This window comes from Ambystoma mexicanum, chromosome 7q, assembly GCF_040938575.1.
Source record: "Ambystoma mexicanum isolate Mex_15411 chromosome 7q, UKY_AmexF1_1, whole genome shotgun sequence".
Classification (NCBI taxonomy): domain Eukaryota; kingdom Metazoa; phylum Chordata; class Amphibia; order Caudata; family Ambystomatidae; genus Ambystoma; species Ambystoma mexicanum.
Window position 1 is genome coordinate 273,895,497 of NC_090941.1, and position 19,811 is coordinate 273,915,307.

A 19,811-nucleotide genomic window follows, 5' to 3' on the forward strand; every position below is an offset into this window, starting at 1 on the left:
GGTTTAACACTATAATAAATAACTTCCTTTTGAGAAGGATTGCACTGTCTATCAAAGCTTCTAAGATTAATTTTCTACAGTAGGTTTTAAGGGTTGTGCATGATTTGCCTCCTGTTTTTATAAGATTCTGAAGGACTCTGTGGCGGAACATTTTTGCTACAATACTTTTTTTGGTATGGTTACTTGCCAATATATCAAGATTTATAGGATCAGTGTTAGCAGTAGTGGTAGCTGAATTCTTGTTAATCACTTTCTGTTTCGTTTTACATTTTGATAGAGGAGGCAAAGTTTCTCTACTGGAAGCTTGTTTTGTTTCGCTAAATGACTGTATTAGCTGTTTTGTTTGAACTTTTTGTACAAACTCTGCTAGAGATGGATGCTTATTTTGGACACTTATTTTAATTTGCTCTATTTCTGCGTTGCTTTCTACGGACTTGCCTTTTTGGTAGGCATTATTTGGGGTGTGTTGAAAAAAAAAAGAAGGTATGAGTTGGGCTGTTCTGCAATGTATGTGTGCTGTGTGCATGAGTGTCTGAGTATGATGGTAAAGATGTATGTGGTGGCACGTGATTGTGCATTGGGCAGCTACAATTAGTTGGGAAGGCTATTCTTCTATTTGTGTGTTACTATACTGCGGTTCAGATGACAGTAGAAAGTGAGCTAGTGGTGAGGAGAAGCACTAATACTAAATCTAATGGTATAAAATTAAAACAGTTCTTTGTTTTGTAATACTAACATTTTAGGGGCTGAGCTATGTTATTTGTGTTCCAAAAAAATGGGGATTTGTGTGCCATTGTGCCTGCTAATCCCTGTTTAATAAATGGGGATTTGTGGGCAGAATGGAGCACAAATCTCTGTTTTATCGGTGCACAAATTACATGCATCAACCGCACAGTGTGTTTGAGTAAAAGTAAGACTATTAAGGTAGTATTGAACTTACTCTTTTTTTTGTGGAATGAGCAGGTTTCTTTGGAGTTGTTGTTTGTAGTTCAGATGCTGCTGCTTTTCAGGAGAGTGGTCTTCACTGCAATTGTAAAAGAAAGAAGTTAGTAATTTTGTGTGTTTATAGCACTGATGTTAATTTCGACGTTGATTTTTATGTTTTTGTAGTAGTATTCTTGTTTGATATCTGAACATATTGTATGCATGCAGTTTCATTTGACTATGTGCAGCCTTTATATTTTATTTACTATATGTTAGTTCAACATGCTTTGCAAATTCGTAGAATATTAAGTGTATGAAACTCACTTGGTTTTTTAAAGGTGTGTTATATAATGTTAGGAGAAAGAAGAAATAATGATATATTTATTTTGCAATTTTTATAAGGTAAATGGCAGAAACTGTATAGAAAAGCATTGAATGTATGCATTTGTGAAGGTGTGGGTAAAACAGCAGAAGAATGTGAATTACAGGCAGTGGTGTTATTGCAGCTGGGAGCTTTTCAATGATCGTGTCTGTGTGTGAGTGTATGAAGATGCATGACCTTTTCCTGGCTGTGTGTAATTTTATAACAGACTACTAAGTGTTTTTGCACAATTATACTGTTATTTCTCTCATCTTCTAATATTATAATTTTTTAGATAGGTATGTGTGTAAAAATAAAATTATGTAGCAGACAGGTTTGGAAGTGACAGTTGATTATAGCAGATGGGAAAAATTACAGTAAATTCATTTTATAGGTTATACAGGTTTTATATGCATTCATAAGAGTTGTACATGTACTCTGAATAAAATATGCATACCGGTAGTTTGTATTCATGCATTTGATATGCACGCAGCTGTAAGTAGAAATCTTGAGACTTGTACAGTAGTTTTTGTAGAAGGTGCTTTCCAATGATATGAGACTTGATCAACAGTACATTTGAAGTGCTGAACACTGATGATGGAGTTAGATGTAGAGGTCTTGGATGTGATTGGTGGATGGTTGTGTGACTGCTTAGCTGTATCCAATGAGGGACTGGAAGAGAGAGTGAAGTGGGAAGGGTAGAAGGGCTGCCCAAGAGTTACGCGGTCCGTGGACACTGCGGCTGTCCGCGGACAGGGCGTGCCACATCCAGGGTTTTCCAGCAAATGCAGCATGGAAAGGGATCAGCCAATCAGATGTTGAGGTTGTGGATTTGTGTTGAAAGAGACTGAGTGTAGTGAAGATGACAGAGGTGGAGAAAGTCAGGGTGTTGGTGCTTGGAGATATGGTTGTGCATGGTTTACAGGAGTATGCTCAATGCAGGCATGTGGAAAACAATTGTGATGTTAAAGGAGTGGAGGTGGTGTGGAGCACTGTGCCTGATTGCAATGTACAGGGAATTGTACACGTTTGTGAAGATATGGGCAGGATGAATAGCCCCCATGTGGTAGTTTTTCATTATGGTGCTTTCCATTTGGGCTATGTTAGTGCCCCTACTTGGTGGCAGATTTGGAACACTTGGTTCAAGCAGTAATGAACATCCGTCCAAATGCCAAAGTAATGTTTTCTGGATTAGTACCTAGGGCAATATGGGACAATAGTTCTATTTTTTGTCCTCAGCAAAACATTGCTAGGTGTGCAATCAACCAAGGCATGTGTGCTTTCATGCTTATAGCTGGTATGTTCTTCTGTAATAATGAGAATATTGATTCCAGTAATGTTGTTTATTTTAAAGAATATGTCATTTCCTTATATTTTTTGGGAAATGCCATGTTGTTTTGGAATGTAAGGGTTGCTTTGGAGAAGGTTATGTGAAGATTTTAGGAGTAAAGTAAGAACCCCCCCCTCAAAATACAAAATAACAGGTGTTTGTCAAGCATCTGCAAAAAACAAAAAAAACGGCTCTTTTCAGAGCCAACCTCAATGGGATATGGGGCACACTATTTAAATTTACATTCACCACGCTCAGATTTTCGATATGTCTGCAGACATGCAGGTAGTCCGTGGACACAGCGTATTACATACAGGGATTTTGGGGTGGAGAGGCATGCAAATGAGAATGAGCCGAGCAAGGGATTGGTCAGTAAAGTTCACTGGGTGTGTTGTGTAACGAGAGAGTTTGTCAGAAAGTCTTTTTCCTGAAATAAGAACAGTTAGCTATGGCTGTGTGTTTCAGAAAACAGATTATCTGGATTTTGGGAGACTCCTCATTGAAGGTGCATGTAGAACGCTGTGGAGTAGCTGCAGATCTTGGATTCCCTCATGTGGAAGTGCACTGGCATGGAGTGCGTGGAATGAAGTGACTGGACTTGGTACCATTCTGTGCTAGTTTGGAGACAGAACATCATCCAGGCATAATTATAATTCATTGTGGAGGGAACAGTTTAGGACATGAATCTGGAATTTATTTGCAATTTGCAATGAAAGAAGGACTTGGGAAGGTCATGGACATGTTTCCAAATTCCCAAGTCATTTTTTCTCGTATTGCGCAGAGACAAATTTGGCTGCGTTCTTCTTCATTTGGTCCACAAATGGAGAAAGCGAGGCGCAATGTCAATAAGGCTGTTTGTGCCTTTCTAAGAGATGTTGGCATGTCCTCTTTTCACAATGAAAATATTGTTTTGTAGAACATACATTTTTTGCAGAGATGGAGTCCATCTTACTTATGCTGGTAATCAGATTTTTCTGAGAAATGTACAAAATGCATTGCGACCTTTTTTGGAATTGCAGCCATCCATTTTGCAGTAGGTGTTGAACATTTCAAGTTTTTCAAACACAAAAAAAACACCACCAAAAGGCTCTTTTCACAGCCACCACTTCTTCCCAGAGAAAAGTGCAATGGTTTTGCTAGGGTAGCACCCCAAAATTTTAGATGTCCGTGAACTGTGTGCGGACTTCTAAAAAATGTACAGGGTCCTTCTCAATTTATTTGCCACTTCTATTTTTAGACTGTGAAAGGCGTTCAAAAACTGTATTCCTAGCAATCCGCTACCATAATGTGCAACCTCTGCTACTTAAGTTCCCCAATGCGCAGTATGGTCACCCTGCACAACCTGCTGCAGCGCACCTCTCTTTGCCATGCCTGTATGCTCCTCTTTAACGTGGTATGATTATCAGCTCCTTCTGCTGATTGACAGGCCCTGCACAGCACTGTAGCCCTGCTCCGGTTAGGTGTTCATGGATACAAATGTATCCCCTTTGTTGCGCCCTCTAGATTCGTCTCTCGAGATCTGAGGCATCCTACGTTAGGTCCGCTCACCTCACCGTGATCATTGCAACTATGTTCCCTCGGCCGGGCCAGGCTTCGTCAGCCCGTCAGGGGTGCCTCCTTTCCAGTCTGCCCCCGGCGCGCCGCAAATGCTGGTTCCTCAGTATTACCCGCCAAACATTTCCACGGACCCTATATTTTCCGTCCTTCACATCGGGTGATGCGCTTCAGTTACTTTGTGCTGCACGCGTGGGGTGCCTCTCTCCCTTCCTGACACAGTTTCTGTTCTGGGCACCCCCGCCGCGGCTTATTTTGATCTCTTTACAGTCCGACACGCGATCTGCCCGGGTCCACTGCTTTTCTCTTTGTTCTCACGCGGCCGCCATTTTCTCCACTGCCGGGTACGATTCTCTGCAGTTCCCTGCGGTTTTGTACATGTCAGCCGCTCCGATCTGCAATGCAGCAATATGATTTTCTGTGCCCAGGAGCCTCACACACTCGTTTCTTCAATAGTGGTGCATTCAATGTCCATATTCATATGGGTTTATATCGGATAATGTTTGGATCTGCAGGAGCCTTGAAGAGAGCATGTCATCCTACATGGCTCGCAAGCCACGCCCCCCTTCATGAGTGTTTATGAAACTGTAAATGCAGGGTGGAAAAACGCATCACCTAAATCTAAGATGGAAGCAAGCGTCGACCATCAAATGAAAAATAAGGCAGTCCTTGTGGCGTCTTGTCAAAGTAAAAATGCCTCTACTAAAAAAAAACTATTGCCAAACCCTTACAACTAATTACAAAAAGAGTGTGGGATAGGGTTTTCAATAAAGAAAGAAGTGTTCACAAATAATACGTCAGGATGTGATTGCCAGGGTTCTCCCTTACCCACGTTTTAGTACAAGACATGGCGGGACCTTGGAGCACAGCACACGCTCGAGCTATCCCAGCACAAGCCGACAGTTCCATTCTAGCTATCAGGTTCTTCGATGGCTAAGTCTCTTTCCAGTTAAAATGTCTCTTGCCTTCGAGGGCCTGATGTATTCAACAAACAAAGTTTTGCTCCACGTAAACTTTGGGTTAAGGCTCCGCCCCTCGGTCCCCCTCTTCTGGGTGCAGACCTCTCACAGTACTACTCGACAACTCAAGTTAACAGTTCCTTTCTCAACAAACTTTGGGTGGTGATTTGCCACCCCTGGATCTCCCTCTTTCAGGTTCGGACCCCTATGTTTCTTGCATTCATAAATCTTTTTTTTCCAAATTGAATTTGTATTAACATTTACGTAGCACATTACAACTTGTAGCCACATTGCTATCAATCCTTAAGTGATAAATATGAATTATACGTCCCCTCCCACCCCCACACTCAAGCAATTGCTCTTTCAAATCCATTATTGGCTCTTCCCTATTATTGTATAGGTAAGTTAACATTTCAACTGTCTCGAAGCTGTTTACTGTCCATATTTCCCAAAGCACAGAAGCCAGGTCCCCTCAATATTCGTCTGTGTCATCCAGCATGTGTGTCAAATATTCCATGTCATATTTGGCTCAGGCTTTAGAGACCCATTCCTTTTCTGTGGGGGCTATGCTTGTCTTCCAGCCTTGGGCTACACAGCTTCTTGCCGCTACCAGCAGGGTACGTATCATGTGCCCCTTCCTCTCCCCTACATTTTCTTTGTCCTCTACTCCAAACAATAGCATTAGGGGGGACATTTCCCTTCGCCCTCTGTCCACCCCCTCTAGCCATACCAGAACTGATTGCCAATATTGCTGGATGTAAGGACACTCCCACCACATGTGATAGTATGTACTTCGTGGTTGTCTACACTTCCAACATCTTGAATCCACCCCGAGTACATCCTTGCTAGCACATTCGGGGCATAGTACCAGCGGTGAATGAGTTTCATCGCTTGCATCCTATACTGTGGTGACAACTGAACCCCTTAACTGCTCTACATATCTTGATCCATAGATCATCTGAGATGTCTGTCTAGATCCACTGCTCATCTGGTTCACACTGATAAAACCCCTTTCACCTCACTACACCAGAGCTCCTCGTACATTCTGGCAATGCACCCCTTGGCGTCATTGCTTTGCAGCAGCATTTATTCAAAAGTTGTGAGCTCCTACCTTAAATTGTTTCCCCACCTCTGTTCCGTCAGCACCCCCTTGAGTTGCAAGTAACAGAATATGGAGAGTGTACCCATCTGCAGGCATTCTCCCAACTGTTCAAAGGGTAAGTACTCCCCAGCTGCCCACATCTGTCCTGCCCAGGTCAGGCCCGCCTCATACCAGGATTGGAACTGTCTAAGCCAGCTATTCTGTCTCTCGGGGGAGGGGAGGGGGCGCGCAGATGCAGCTAAGTGACGAGGGCCAAGATGAAAGCCAGCGCGTGGGACTACTTTCTTTGCACACTGTCCAAAACATTTTCCGTACAGGGTGTGTCAGCACTCACACGGTTATCTCCTTTTGTGGGACCCGCAACCACTCTCCCAATATCACTGGTGCCAGCACTGAGTTGTCCATTTGGACCCATTGCTTTCATGTTCCGGGTACCAGGTGGTCTACCATTATTCGCAGCTGTGCTTCCTTGTTATAAACCTCGATGTCAGGAAAGCCCATCACCCTCCTCCTGTGGAAGGAGAAGGATGTTGTATGCCACCCTTGGCCTTGCCCCTGTCCACAGAAAGTGTAGGAGAGCTCTTCGCACCTTCCCGAAGTAAGAGGGCTGGACTACTGTTTGGAGCATTTGGAAGAGGTACATATATTTAGGAAGTACTGTCATTTTGACGCAGTTTAGGCGCTCCATCCAAGAGACATTCATTCTGCCCCAGCAACGCTGGTTGGTCAATATTCCAAAGAGTGAGAGGGTTTTCGGCGAAGAGATCCCCAGTGTCTCTCGTGACATTAATCCCCAAATATTGGAACCCTTTCTGTAGGCCTAGGTCCCTTATGAAGTCTTTTGAATCCTGGCTCCATTACCATTGCATAAGCGCCACTGATTTGTCTTTTTATTTTAATTTCAGATAATGCATCATGTTCCTCCCAGTGTATGCAGGAGTCGTGGGACCGACGTGTGTGGGTTTGTGATGTAGAGCAGAGTGTCATCAGCAAAGAGACTCATTTTGCAACTCCTACTCCCACTACTCACCTTGTGATATTCTTGTCCCCTGGTACTGCCAGTGCCCATGGCTCCATGACCAGGGCATATAGCAGGGGTCACAGGGGGCAACCCTGTCTAGTGCCCCTTTGAAGCCCCAGGACCCTGGATATTCCCCCGTTAACCACTACTTTAGCATTTGGTGCCGAGTATAAGCCCATCCATCCCAGCCACTTGGATCCCATACCAACTTTCTCCAGGACCCAGTCATGAAGACCCATTTGACTCGATCGAAAGCCTTCTCTGCGTCGAGTGCCAGAAATAAGGCCCATAGGCCCCTTTATGTCTCACCTCAGGCGCCGCCATGACATGTAGTGTCTTCCGTATGTTGTCCGATCCTTGCCTATTGCACACAAAGCCTGTTTGGTCCGGGTGGACCAGTTTGGGGAGCTAGACTTCCAGCCTGGACGCGAGGATTCTCGCAAATATCTTGGCGTCTGTGTTTAGCAGTGAGATGTTTTAAGCTCATAATCTCCTCCCTTATCTTTTCTCTCCTTTTCTACTGCTCTTCTCTCTTTTTTGGTCTCCCTACCTCTCACCTTGCCCCCTTAAATCCATCTACCACTCTGCCATCTGTACCCTCTGTCTTCTCTCTCCCCATGACTCCATCTCCAACTCACTTTCCAACCTAGGCTGGCTTCCTTTTCATTCCCAACTTCCTTCACTTCCTTTGTCTTGTCTTTAAATATCTTCATGACCTCTCCTTGCGTCTCCTCTCTTCTCTCAATCTATACCCCCTACTCGCTCCCTTCGTTCGGCTGATCTCTTCTTACTTTCTGTCCCGCCTCTTCCTTGTGCCTCTTCTCATTTCTACTCCTTTCAGCTCCTTGCCCCCCTTCATTGGAACTCCCTTCCCCTCACTATCCACTCCACTTCCACCTATTCTTCCTTCCGTTCCTCCTTGAAAGCAGTCCTTCGCTCCCCTCCTTCACTCCTTCCTCCCCCCTCCCTTTCACCTTTTCTCTCTCCTCACAATACCCTCTTCCTTGCTCCTCTATCTTCCCTGTCTCCCCATGATCTCCATCCTCCATTCTTCTCCCGCTACTCACCGTGCTCTCTCCCTTTTCTCCTCCCCTCCCCCTCCTTTCTTCTTCCTTCTCATATGCAAATTGTTCCACATGCTGTTTTCCTGGTTTGAATCATGTATCCTGTTATTGCTTCTATGTTCCTTGTTTGTTGTTTCCAGGTTGTTAAACTGTAAAGCGCTTTGGATTAAAGCACTATATGAATAATAATAAAATACAAAATACAAATAAATACAAATAAGAAGAGCACTGTTCCCTGTCCTTATATTGCTTGGGGATAACCGCTATCAATGCCTCTAGGAACGTGGGCGGTATATTCCCTGACCCCTCAATGGCGTTGAATATTTGCGCTAGGGGTCCAGCCAGCAGTTCCTGGAACTGTTTATAAAAGTCTGAGGTGTACCCGTCCTCACCCGGGGCTTTTCCCGACTTCAACTGAGCAATCGCCTGTCGCACCTCCTTTGCCGTAATGTCGCTCTCAAGCAGCAACCTCTTGCCCACTGCCAATCAGGGCATGGGGAACCGATCTAGATATTCCCTTATCTTTGCGTCCCACTCCGTGTGGGGTTCTGCGTAGAGGGTCTCATAAAATGCTGCAAAGTAGTCTTGTATATTCTTCCTTGTTGTATGCATCAGGCCTCTCCTGTCCCTGATCTTGTCAACCTTCCTCTCCACCTTTGCCTCGCGGGTCCTATTTGCAAGGAGTGTCCCCACACAGTCCCCTTTCTCATAGTACCTTTGCTTAACCTACCATAGCCTCTTGACCACCTCCCCTATCAGGAGCGAATGTAGCTCCTGTCTTTTGTCCCTCATGTCTCTCAAGAGTCCCTCCTTATCGGTCCCTAGTTTTGTTAGTTGGTTCTGCATGCTCTGCAGTTCCCCCCCCAAAGGCGCTGCTGTATCAAAGCCCTTTCCCTCTTCTTCCGTGCCCCTTCTGCTATCAGGAGGCCCCTGAATGTAGCCTTTGCCGCTTCCCACACGTGTTTCAATTGGGTTTCACCGTTATTGCTTGTGTCAAAAAAGCAACTCATTTCTTTCCCCATAAATTCCTTGAAGATGGGGTCTCGCAGGAGACCGTTATTACAGCGCCACCTGGGCACCCCCCTGCTCCTCCCAACACTCCATTCCACCATTACCATCTCATGGTCTGACCACGTTACCGCTTCAATCCTGGGGCATGTGGTTAGGTCCCTCTGTTCCTGTGGTGTCAGCAAGAGATCAATTCTAGTGTATGTTTGGTGTGGTGTGAAAAAAAGTGTCCCCTGCTTGGTGTGTGTGGTGCGTTCTCCATACATCTGCCCAGTAGTAGTCTTGTACCAGCTGTGTAAAATCTCTGTGGGTCTTATCCTTCATTTTTCCCCTGTCCCTGTGGGCATACCACTAATCTAGATCTGGGTCTAGGATCATATTAAAGTCTCCCCCAACCATCGTAGCACCTTCTCCCCAGTCTTCTAACAATGCACACACCTTTATCAGGAACATCAACTGGTTCACGTTAGGAGCGTAGGTTGTGGTTAGGGTGACCATGTCCCCCTCCACTCCACTTGACTGCAATAAATCTGGCCCCCGAAGCCCCTCTTAATTAGGACCTCCTTTATGTGCCTAGCCTTTGCCATCACTATGCCTACTCCCTGGTTCTTTGAGGCTGTGTGCGAGGCCCAGTATATTTGTCTGACTTCTGCTCCCTTTAGGGCCTTTTCCTTCCCCTTGCGATAGTGGGTCTCTTGTAGGAATAACACCGCCAGGTTTAATTTTTGGAATGTGTTGACTGTGAGGGACCTCTTATTCAGGGAGTTTAGCCCTTTTACATTTAGTGTTGTTACTTTCACCTTATACATAGCCTTGCCTGGTGAATTCTGTATCTGCCACCAAGTTCCCTTCGAGTGAGGTTTGGTCCGAGGCCTGAAGCAAGCATTGCGTGTGTTCCCTCCCTGATCCCGTTCCCCTTCCAACTTTCTCTTTATGTGAAATATTTCCGTAAGTGGCCTGTGAAGGACAGGCTCGGCTTGGGTCAACAGCCCTGCCTCCCTGAGATACCTGGACATTTCGGGTTACTAGGACAGTGTGGGATTCCCCACCCCGCCAAAACATGAACAAAAACAACAACCATAACATTCTTATTATCCTTTTTATCCCCCCTCAGATATCCAGAACATGTCACCCAATTCAGAGTGTAGCCCGCTTCATCCTTGACCCTTGGGCTGCAAGGATTAAGGCTTCCTTGTTTTCCTTGTGCTGCCTTCCCTCTTGTGGCCTCTCGGCTGATCAAAGGCATTGTTGAAGTGCTCCCTTAGCTTACATTGACCCTTGTGATCTTGTTGCTGCCCCCCTTTCTGAAACTCTTGTAGCAGCGGACCGGCTTTGTCCCCCCTGTGATAATTCGTAGTATTCTCCATTGTAGTCAAATAACAGAGCGAAAGGGAATCGCCATTGGTACCTGACCCCTCCCTTGCATAGCCATCGAGTCAGGGGCCTGCATTTCCTCCTCTGCTCTAGGATATAAGAGGATAGGTCCTGAAAGATAGTCACAGAGGCTTCTTCCCATTCTATTTCACCCACTTCCTGGGCTTTCCTAAGGATCTCCTCTTTGTCGCTGTAGTAGTTGCACTTCGCCACCACTGAGCGCGGCCCTTCTGCTGATCCGGCCCCTCTGTGGACTCTATCAAAATGGATCTCCCTGTCTGTCTCACCTCGCAGCAACTGTCTCACCAGGTGCATCAGCAATAGCTCCTGAGCTCTTGGGGATTCAGTTTCTGTACTATGGAGCCCCCATATCCGCTGATTATTTCGCCTCTCCCTATTTTCCACATCGTTGAGCTTGGCCATTACTTCTTTCTCTTTGCGTTCCAGCTCTTTGGCCCTCATTTCTAGGGCCACGTCAGATATGTCAGCCGATCTATGATTGTGCTTGAGGGTCTCTACCCAGTCCTCCACCTTTGAGACCCTATCTATGATGGTCCCCAAAGTGGTATGTACCTCTGCCCGGAATGCCTTGAGTCAAAAAAGGATGGCTTGCACATCCTGCTTCAAGGTATCCGTACACCCAGCCACCATTATCATCCCTGCCCTTTTCTTTTTGTAACTGCAAGTCTGTAGGTCTCAGGGGTGCATTGTCCTCACTGGAATCCCCTCCTTTATGGGCGAGGGTGCTTCTTACTAGGTGCTGCCCAGTGCTGCCACCCTTTTGCTGACTCTCCGGAGGCTCCTGCAGCTTGTACTCTACTGGGCTTCACCTGTCTAGCAATTCCGGGTTGATGTGGTTTTGCCTTGCTCTTTGTGATCTCAGCCTATGCCAACGGTTCACCTCGGGTCCTGGGTCCGGTTCTCTCTTCTCTGAGTGTTTCTCTTTATGGTATGTCCTGAATGTGGCCCCCTGGGCAGGATTCTCTCCTTCCCTTTGCAGCACGTCCTTTGCCCCCTGCCCTCAGGCAGTTATGTGGGATCTCTTTCACTATTTATCAGAACATGGTGGTTTAGTGGCGGAGGATGGGGTCATACCGCCTCACCTTGTGGCTGTTGGTCTCCTCTCCTCGTTATTCTGCATTTCCCTGTTCCGTCGCCCTCTTTGCGCTGGGCCGCTGTGTCTCCTTGCGGTATCTGCGTCACTTGCTGCTTCACCTTCCCTCAGCGTTTCTCTTTCATATGGCTGCCCAACCTCTCGGCTGTGTCAGGGGCAGCAATTGCAGGGTCCCTTCAACCACTGAGTGGCCGCGGCCTCCAATGGGCTCCCTCTTCCTCGCAAAGAGGCTTTTGCTGCACTAATGTTCCCTCCAGCACTGCAGCACACCCGGTCTTAGTGCTTGCCTCCACAGAGAGCGTGCGACTCCTTCCTTTTAGCCTAGCCAATCACACCAAATCTTGTCGCTGTGCGCACCATGCAGGGTCAGCTGTTGGGGTTTTTATGCCATTGCTGGTTGTTCGTGTCCACCGTGGTGAAGAGCTCCCAGCTCACTCGGCCATCTTGGTCCGCGCCCACTAGCGGTCTCCGCGTTCACAAATCTTAATGTCTTTTCAAACAATTCACGGTGGACTTCACTCCGCAGGATACACTCCTTTCCACACAGTGTTCATGGGACTTAAGGTTTCGTCCCCCCTTGTTAGCATCCCTCAACCGGGTTAACTGTTGCCAACCTTTACAACGCACTTCTCATACCATGAGGGATTTGTCTCCCTTAGTTTCTCAATCATCTGTCAGTCATTTCACAAAATCCCTGTATAACCACTTTCACCCCCTTCTGCCTTTTCTTAAGGCCTTCTGGTTACTGTAGTTGAAAAGCAGTATAATCGCCAACCTTTCCTGAGTGAACACCCACATGGTGTTTGATTCTGCTATGCTGGCTTTCCCCTTTTCTTTTCTCAACAGTTATTTGTTTAATCAAAGTTCAATTAGGCGTTTTCTACTTTAGTTCAACACAGTTTGCTTTTCTTTATTGGCTCTCCCCTGGACTCACTGGCTGTGATGAACTGCTTTGCTTTTTTGTCTGTAGAGTCGAGGCCGGTACCATTGGGCCATGCGTCACTCCCCGGGCTTGGCTGTCAGTGGAAGAGGCACATGGGTACCTTTGACATCTTCTGCAACACACGCTGGCTATTGTTCACGGACTTGCGATTCCTTCTCTTGATGCTTCACGTGTGTCTGTCGATAAGGGCAAGGTCACTTCTACCCTTGGTATCCTCTCGACTCACTCCTTCTTTCTCCTCCTCTTGAACTGTTGCTGTGTTAGCTCTCACGTCGTGTGGTCTACCTTGCTCATAGTGTGCTGTTGTGCTCCACCTTTTATCCCTGTGGGGATGGGAAAGGGCCATCGGGTGTGTGTGAGTCTGGTCAATTGCCTGACTTTGCTTGACCCTTGTATTAGTACATGTCAGGTAAATGGCTCTGGAATTAGTCCCTTGGGTTTCGTGTTGTGCGAAAGTGTTTGTGTCAGAAAAGGGGGGCGGGTTTGGAATATGCTACGTGGTAGGATGGGAAAAAGGTGTTGAAAGAAGGGGGATACTGTGTCTCACCCGTCGGTGTCCCACTCCCACTCCCCAAGGACACCCCCCCCCCCATTCAGGTGATATTCCCTCACAGATCCACCACCAGGAACTGGATCCAATAGCGGTGGCCGCGTCCTGGCCACATGGATGACAGATCCCCTGGGACTAGCTAGGGAGACAGCTACACAGCTACAGGTTTCTCACCTACCCTTCCTCCCTGGGATGTTGCCACATTTGTTTCACAGGGGAACCGAGAAAGAAAATCTACATTTCACCTGGTCTTTTCCTTTTCGGTGTTCCACAGTGAAACAATAGGGTTTTAGGTCTAGAAACCATTGCATGACCTAAGGGTTGGAGTCTTTGCTTTGGCTAATCCAAACTAGGGTTGAGTGGTCTGTAACGAGTGTGAACTTTCATCCCGATAGGTAGTACCTAAGATGGATAATGGCCCACTTGATGGCCAGGGCCTCCAGTTCCGACACAGAGTCATTTTTTTCACATGGGAACAGCTTACAGCTGGTGAATACTATGGGATGTTCCAATCCATTGCAAACCTGGGACAGGGTGGCTCCTAATCCTGTAACAGAGGCATCTGTCTGTAAGACATACTCCTTAGAGAAGTTGACTACCTTTAGGATTGGGTTCTGACACAGCGTCTGCTTCAAGGTGTTATAACATATCTCATCCTCATCATTCCAATTAAGTTTCTAGGGTTCGGCATTCTTAAATTTATCTGTCAGCCCGGCAGTTTTGTCAGAAATGTTAGGGATAAACCTTTGGTAGTACCCCATTAACCAGAGAAAAGCTCTGAGAACTCTTTGGTCTTGGGAGTTGGTGTATCTAAGATGGCTTTTATATTCTCATGTTGGGGTTGTACATTCCCGTTCTCTTTGAAGAAGCCAAGATATGTTATTGTTGATTGGGCCAATCTGCCTTAGCTGGATTAGCAGGTAGGCCAGCGTTTTCCGAGGACTTTCATGATGGTACAAAGATGGAAGGGATGGTCCTCCCAGGTTTTACTATAAATGACGATATCGTCAATATAAGTTCCACAGAAATCCGAATAGGGTTGTAGTATTTGATCCATGAGGCCATGGAAAGTGGCTGGCGCACTGTGTAGCCTGAAAGGGAGGGCATTAAATTGGAATAATCTTATCTGGTCCATATATGGGAACTTGCCAGTAGCCCTTAGTTAAGTCTAGGGTTGATAGAAAGGTGACTGCTCTGAGTTTATCAATAAGATCGTCAATGCGTGCCATGGGATGGCATCAAAATCTGATATGGCATTAACTTGATGGAGGTCTATACAGAATCTCCAGGATCGGTTAAGTTTAATGACCCACACGATAGGAGAGGACCATGGACTTGAGGAGGGCTCAATAATATTGGCTTTCAACTTTTTGTTGACTTCCTCGATCACTATCTGTTCACTGGCTTCCGGGAGTCAGTATGGTTTTAAGTGTACCACTTTACCTTTAGGTGTTCTAATATAATGGAATGTACCTTTGACTCTACCTGTTTTTCTGAGAAGACATCGGGAAATGAAACTACATCTCTTAGCTCTTGTTGGTGTTGAGTAGATAACTCTGAAGGAATTAAATCAAAGTTATCCATGTCTTCGGGAACCAGAGAGGCTAGTACTTTGTCATCAGTTGCTGATGGGTTCTCCTTCCACTCTTTCACGAGATTTACATGATATAATTGGATCTTCTGTTTTCTGTCCTGTTGGGCTACTCTATTAGTACAGGTTCACGTTCTTTCTACTATCTCATAAGGTATGTGCCATTTGGAGACCAGCTTGTTCTCTGCGGTTGGTAAGAGGACAAGTACTTTCTGTCCTATGAACAATGATCTGAACTTCACTTTCTTGTCATAATAGCTCTTTTGTTGGCTCTCTGCTTTTGCCATATGAGTACAAACTAAGTCTCAGACCAATTTCATATGTTCTCGCATTCGGGTGGCAGTTTACGAGATGGGAATAGGGGCTTCCTTGCGTTCTTCCCAGGTTTCCCCAAGCATGTCCAGGACATCTCTTGGCTCTCTTGCATAGAGCAACTCAAAGGAGGGAAACCTGTGGAAGCTGGTATTACGCAAATTGTTCGAACACATTTTCCCCCATTCCAGCAACTGGAACGGGTGATGCACGCCACAAGAAAGGCCAATGCTCCCTCGTCTCTGAGTGTTACGCTCACCTGACTCCCACGGAGGCGCAGGTCTGGTTTGGAGTGTTGTTGCTTCTTCTATGGTGAACGCAGGACCCGGAAGATGGACTGGACCGGACCTTCGAATCTGGCTTGTCTGGCTCGCAGGAATATCTTTCTGTATGTGAAAAGGGAGTATTAACAATCTGCTGGAGAAGGTATAAGCCTCCCGCTCCCTTCTCACCCCTCTACAAAACCCTCCTGCGACCCCCACGTGAAGTCTCACCTTAGGGTTTGAAAGGTTGAGCTCTCCATCCTGCTTCTCATGCAGGGGCACGTTTTATCCAGATACTTAACTGGGATTTTGATTGTAGAGGGTTCAAGTTTTGTTTTCCCGGTATAGTACCGTAAGGATTCTGTTAATGAGTATGATTCCGCAATAATAATTGTTCGTTGTCTCTTTTTCAGGTGCGGAAACTATTCCGAGAAGAGCTGTGGAACCGAAGAATGAGACTCTGGTGAGCTTGATGAGAGTTCTCTGTGTCCTTGTATCAATGCGCTCACTAACGCTGATGTCTTTTTTTTCCCGATAGGGGCCGGGGTCCGGAAATGCCTGGATGCGGCACCGACCCGAAACGAAGCTCAATCCAGAAGAAATCAGGTAAGTCTTTAATGGGCGTTTGGGTAATGTCTTTTCATGCGCCCACTAACGCTGATGTCTTTTTTCCCCATAGGGGCCGGGGTCCAGAAATGCCAGGATGCGGCACCGACCCGAAATGAAGTTGGAATAGCCCAACAGGTAAGCTTTGTAATGGAAATTAAGGTTTCCTAGTTTTCTTTCCCCTCTCACCTTTATTCTTGTCTTTTTCTCCCTAGGCGCGGTGATGTGGCTGCGAGTCCAGATGTCGCCGTAGAACGTGGTGGTACCTTGTACAGGTGAGTGAGATGCGGCGCTGCAGCGATCGATGCGATGTGCTTTTAAATGGATGTCTTCCTTTTCAGAACCGTCGGCGAGATGTCTCCGGAATGCGGAGTTAGCAGGTAAGGACTCTTCTTTACCCTTTTCTCTTCTCTTCTCTCTTTGCAGGTGTTCCAGGATGCTGGCAAGAGTGGCAGAAGACAGAATGCAGGAGCAAACACGGTGAGCGTCCAGCTGCTAGATGCAGAACAACGCGAAGCGTGAGTTGCTGCTTGGGCGTGGCTTAAATAGCCTTCAAAGTAGTTCCAGGTATGTATCCTTCCTCTCAGGTATGTATTCCTCCCCTGACCACACCCGTGTGGGTAAGTAGTTCCAAAGATAAAGTAGTCCCATTCAGGCCTCAGAAGGCCTGGATGTTGCAGCATGGTCTGCATCAGGTAAGTTAACACTAAGCACCTTTAACACAAAGTCCCCTTTTATGAGCCTGGCGCCTATGGCGCCAGGACTGTGGCCCGATATGAGCCTGGCGCCAAAGGCGCCAGGACTGAGTCCAAAGAGCCCCTACTTGAGGCTGTTGTGACTTCCCTTGAAGACATGATGTCTGCCTCTGGGGTAGCTGGGTCTTGTCTGGCACCTTGCAGGTAGGCATCATGACACTGAGGGCATAATGGACATGGCCTTATTCTTAGAGCACATTGTGTGTGGGGTGCTGGATTCTCATATGAAGAGGTATTTCTTCTGCTGCATTATTTATGCTATGCCAGAGTTTTTTTTAAAATTATTTCCACTCTGCCTTAGTGCGCAGACTTAAATCTGATTCAGATGATGTGGGTGTACCTCTCAGGATATTTGAACTGGGTTCATGAACCCAAGAACAAAGTAGAGCTCATTGGTTCAATTTACAAGTTTTGGTATCAAGTACTCACACAAGACATTTGCTGCCAAACATTTGGACATATGAAGAAGGTGCTCCCAGTGGTCGTTGAAAGGAATGGGACAGCTACAAATATTTAATGTTTGTATATTTCATGTATATTTTAATACATGATCTATTTATGTTTTGCTAAACCTGGTACTTTGATGAAATAAAGTAACTATGAACATTTATATTCTTATGTAGGATGTTATAATTTTACTTCTACGATTGCAGTTTTTGATCAATCTATTGTACTCCCAAAAGGTTCTATTTTAAAGGTTTTAGCAGTCGACTCAATGTTTACATGAATAGGTGCTGTACTTATTTTGACTATGAAGCTTGCTTTCGTCTGAGCAGGTATTGGATTTCATCTGTGGATTATGTCAATGGTATTTTTTTTTAGAATGTATTCATTATATATTTATGAAGATTTCATTATAATGTATTATTGAAGATTACTGTTTTCATATGTTTCAACTTGTCGATTGTATGTTTTAGTGGAAATTATCTGGGACCTGGCTTAAACTCAGGACCTAATTGAAAATTGGGACTAAGCTGAAACTAGAGATTTTTGGAATTCCACACTACCCTCCCTTTGGAAAGAAAGGCGGAAACAGCTTTTGCTGCCTTTGTTGCCATCCAATACCAGTCTCCCATCCCCCCACTCGAATGGGTACCTGGCTTCTGGGATCAAGGCCACCACTAACAATTTGAGTCTCTTCAGCCAGGCTTACTTCCTCAAAAGCTTGGTGGCTTTTCATAATTTCAGGCTTATTACCCTTACCGCCATGGGGGAGTCCCATTTCCTGACACTGATCATGAAGCCCTTCAGGAAATCCATGTTCAGTTCCATATCTACAAAAAATGACCTGGTAGTGTTTCTAACATTGCCTGCACAGTTCTGTTATTCTGGTTGACTAAGCTGTAGGTACAGTCTGGGCTAGATCCCAGTAATGTTGGGACACTGTCCACCAGTGTGCCAACATTACTACAGCTCTGCAGAGTATTGTATTGTATTTATCATTTATATAGCGCCCTTTCCCCATTTGTATGGCCTCAATGCGCTTTGTGGTTGAAAGCCATCAGTGATTGCAGTCCATGTGTAGGAGGTTCTAAGAGTTTAAATAAAAAAATGTGTTTGTGCATTTTGCCATGTTAGGACTTAGGTAGGCTGGCTAAGCTCCGGTACGCAACTCGGAGGTCAGGCATGTGGGTGGGTGCTGTTTGTGGCTTAGGATAGAGGGCTAGTGCTGACGATTCGATGTGTGTCCAGCTACACCAAATTGTTTTTCTTAGGTTGTCGCTATATACTAATGGCAGATGTGTTGAGGTACGTCAGGGGTCTCAGTGTGGAAGGCTATGTGAGTTGCTAGGCCAGAATAGCATAGCCATAGCTGCAATCTAGGGTTCATGGATGGGTGGACGTGCCTGTGGCAGGTGTCCACAGACGTGGTGTAAGGTAAACGTACTGTGCGCTTGGATGGAGTTGGACTCCAATGTTCTTTTTCTTGGTCCAATGCGATTGCTTGGTCTCCCTATTCGTGGTCTCCCTGGATGGAAAGTCTGAACAGTGGGAGAGGGGCCCGTTACGCGGTGGGGTGAGAGGAGGATGATAGTCTGTCACGGTGTGCCGCTGCAAATGTATCAGGTTATGTGACTGAGTAGAGGGGGGCACGTCCAACTAGGGTACAACAGTAGTTGTGTGAGCAGGATTTGGGACACCTGGAAAGAGGGGGTTGTACCTGAAATCGGTACCACGGTAGACAGTAAAACCCAGTAGCATTTAGATTCGGGACATCTGGATAATGGGATAAACGCCGAAATGGAGACACAACAGTAGACAGTAAAATTCAGTAGCACCAAGATTTGTGCACCTGGATGGAAGGAGAGACACCTAAATGGGGATACACAAGTATACAGTAAAATGCAGTAGCACTCAGATTCTGGACACCTGGATAGAGGGAGAGACGTCTAAATGGGGATACAGCAGTAGACAGTCAAATGCAGTAGCACCTAGATTTGGGACAGCTGGGTGGAGGGAGCGACATCTAAATTGGGATAAAGCAGTAGACAGTAAAATGCAGTAGCAGCTAGATTTGGGACCGTGGATAGAGGGAGACACACCTAAATGGGGATACAATTGTACACAGTAAAATGCAAGAGCCCCTACATTTGGGAGGCCAGGATAGAGGGAGAGACACCTAAATGGGGATACAGCAGTACACAGTAAAACGCAGTAGCACCTAGATTTGGGAAAGCTAGATAGAGGGAGAGATGTCTAAATGGGGATACAGCAGTACACAGTAAAACACGGTAGCACCTAGATTTGGGAAAGCTAGATAGAGGGAGAGATGTCTAAATGGGGATACAGCAGTAGACAGTAAAACACAGAGAAAACAGCAGAATGGAGCAAAGCTGAAGGCAGAGAGCAAGAAGGGGGGGTGAAAGGACAGAAAAAAGCTGAAAAAAACGGCAGAAACGAGTGGAAATGGAGGCAGTTCCATTACCTGTCAAATGTTTCCTCCCCACCACATAAAACGAGAAGTGTCTGCAATGCTAGA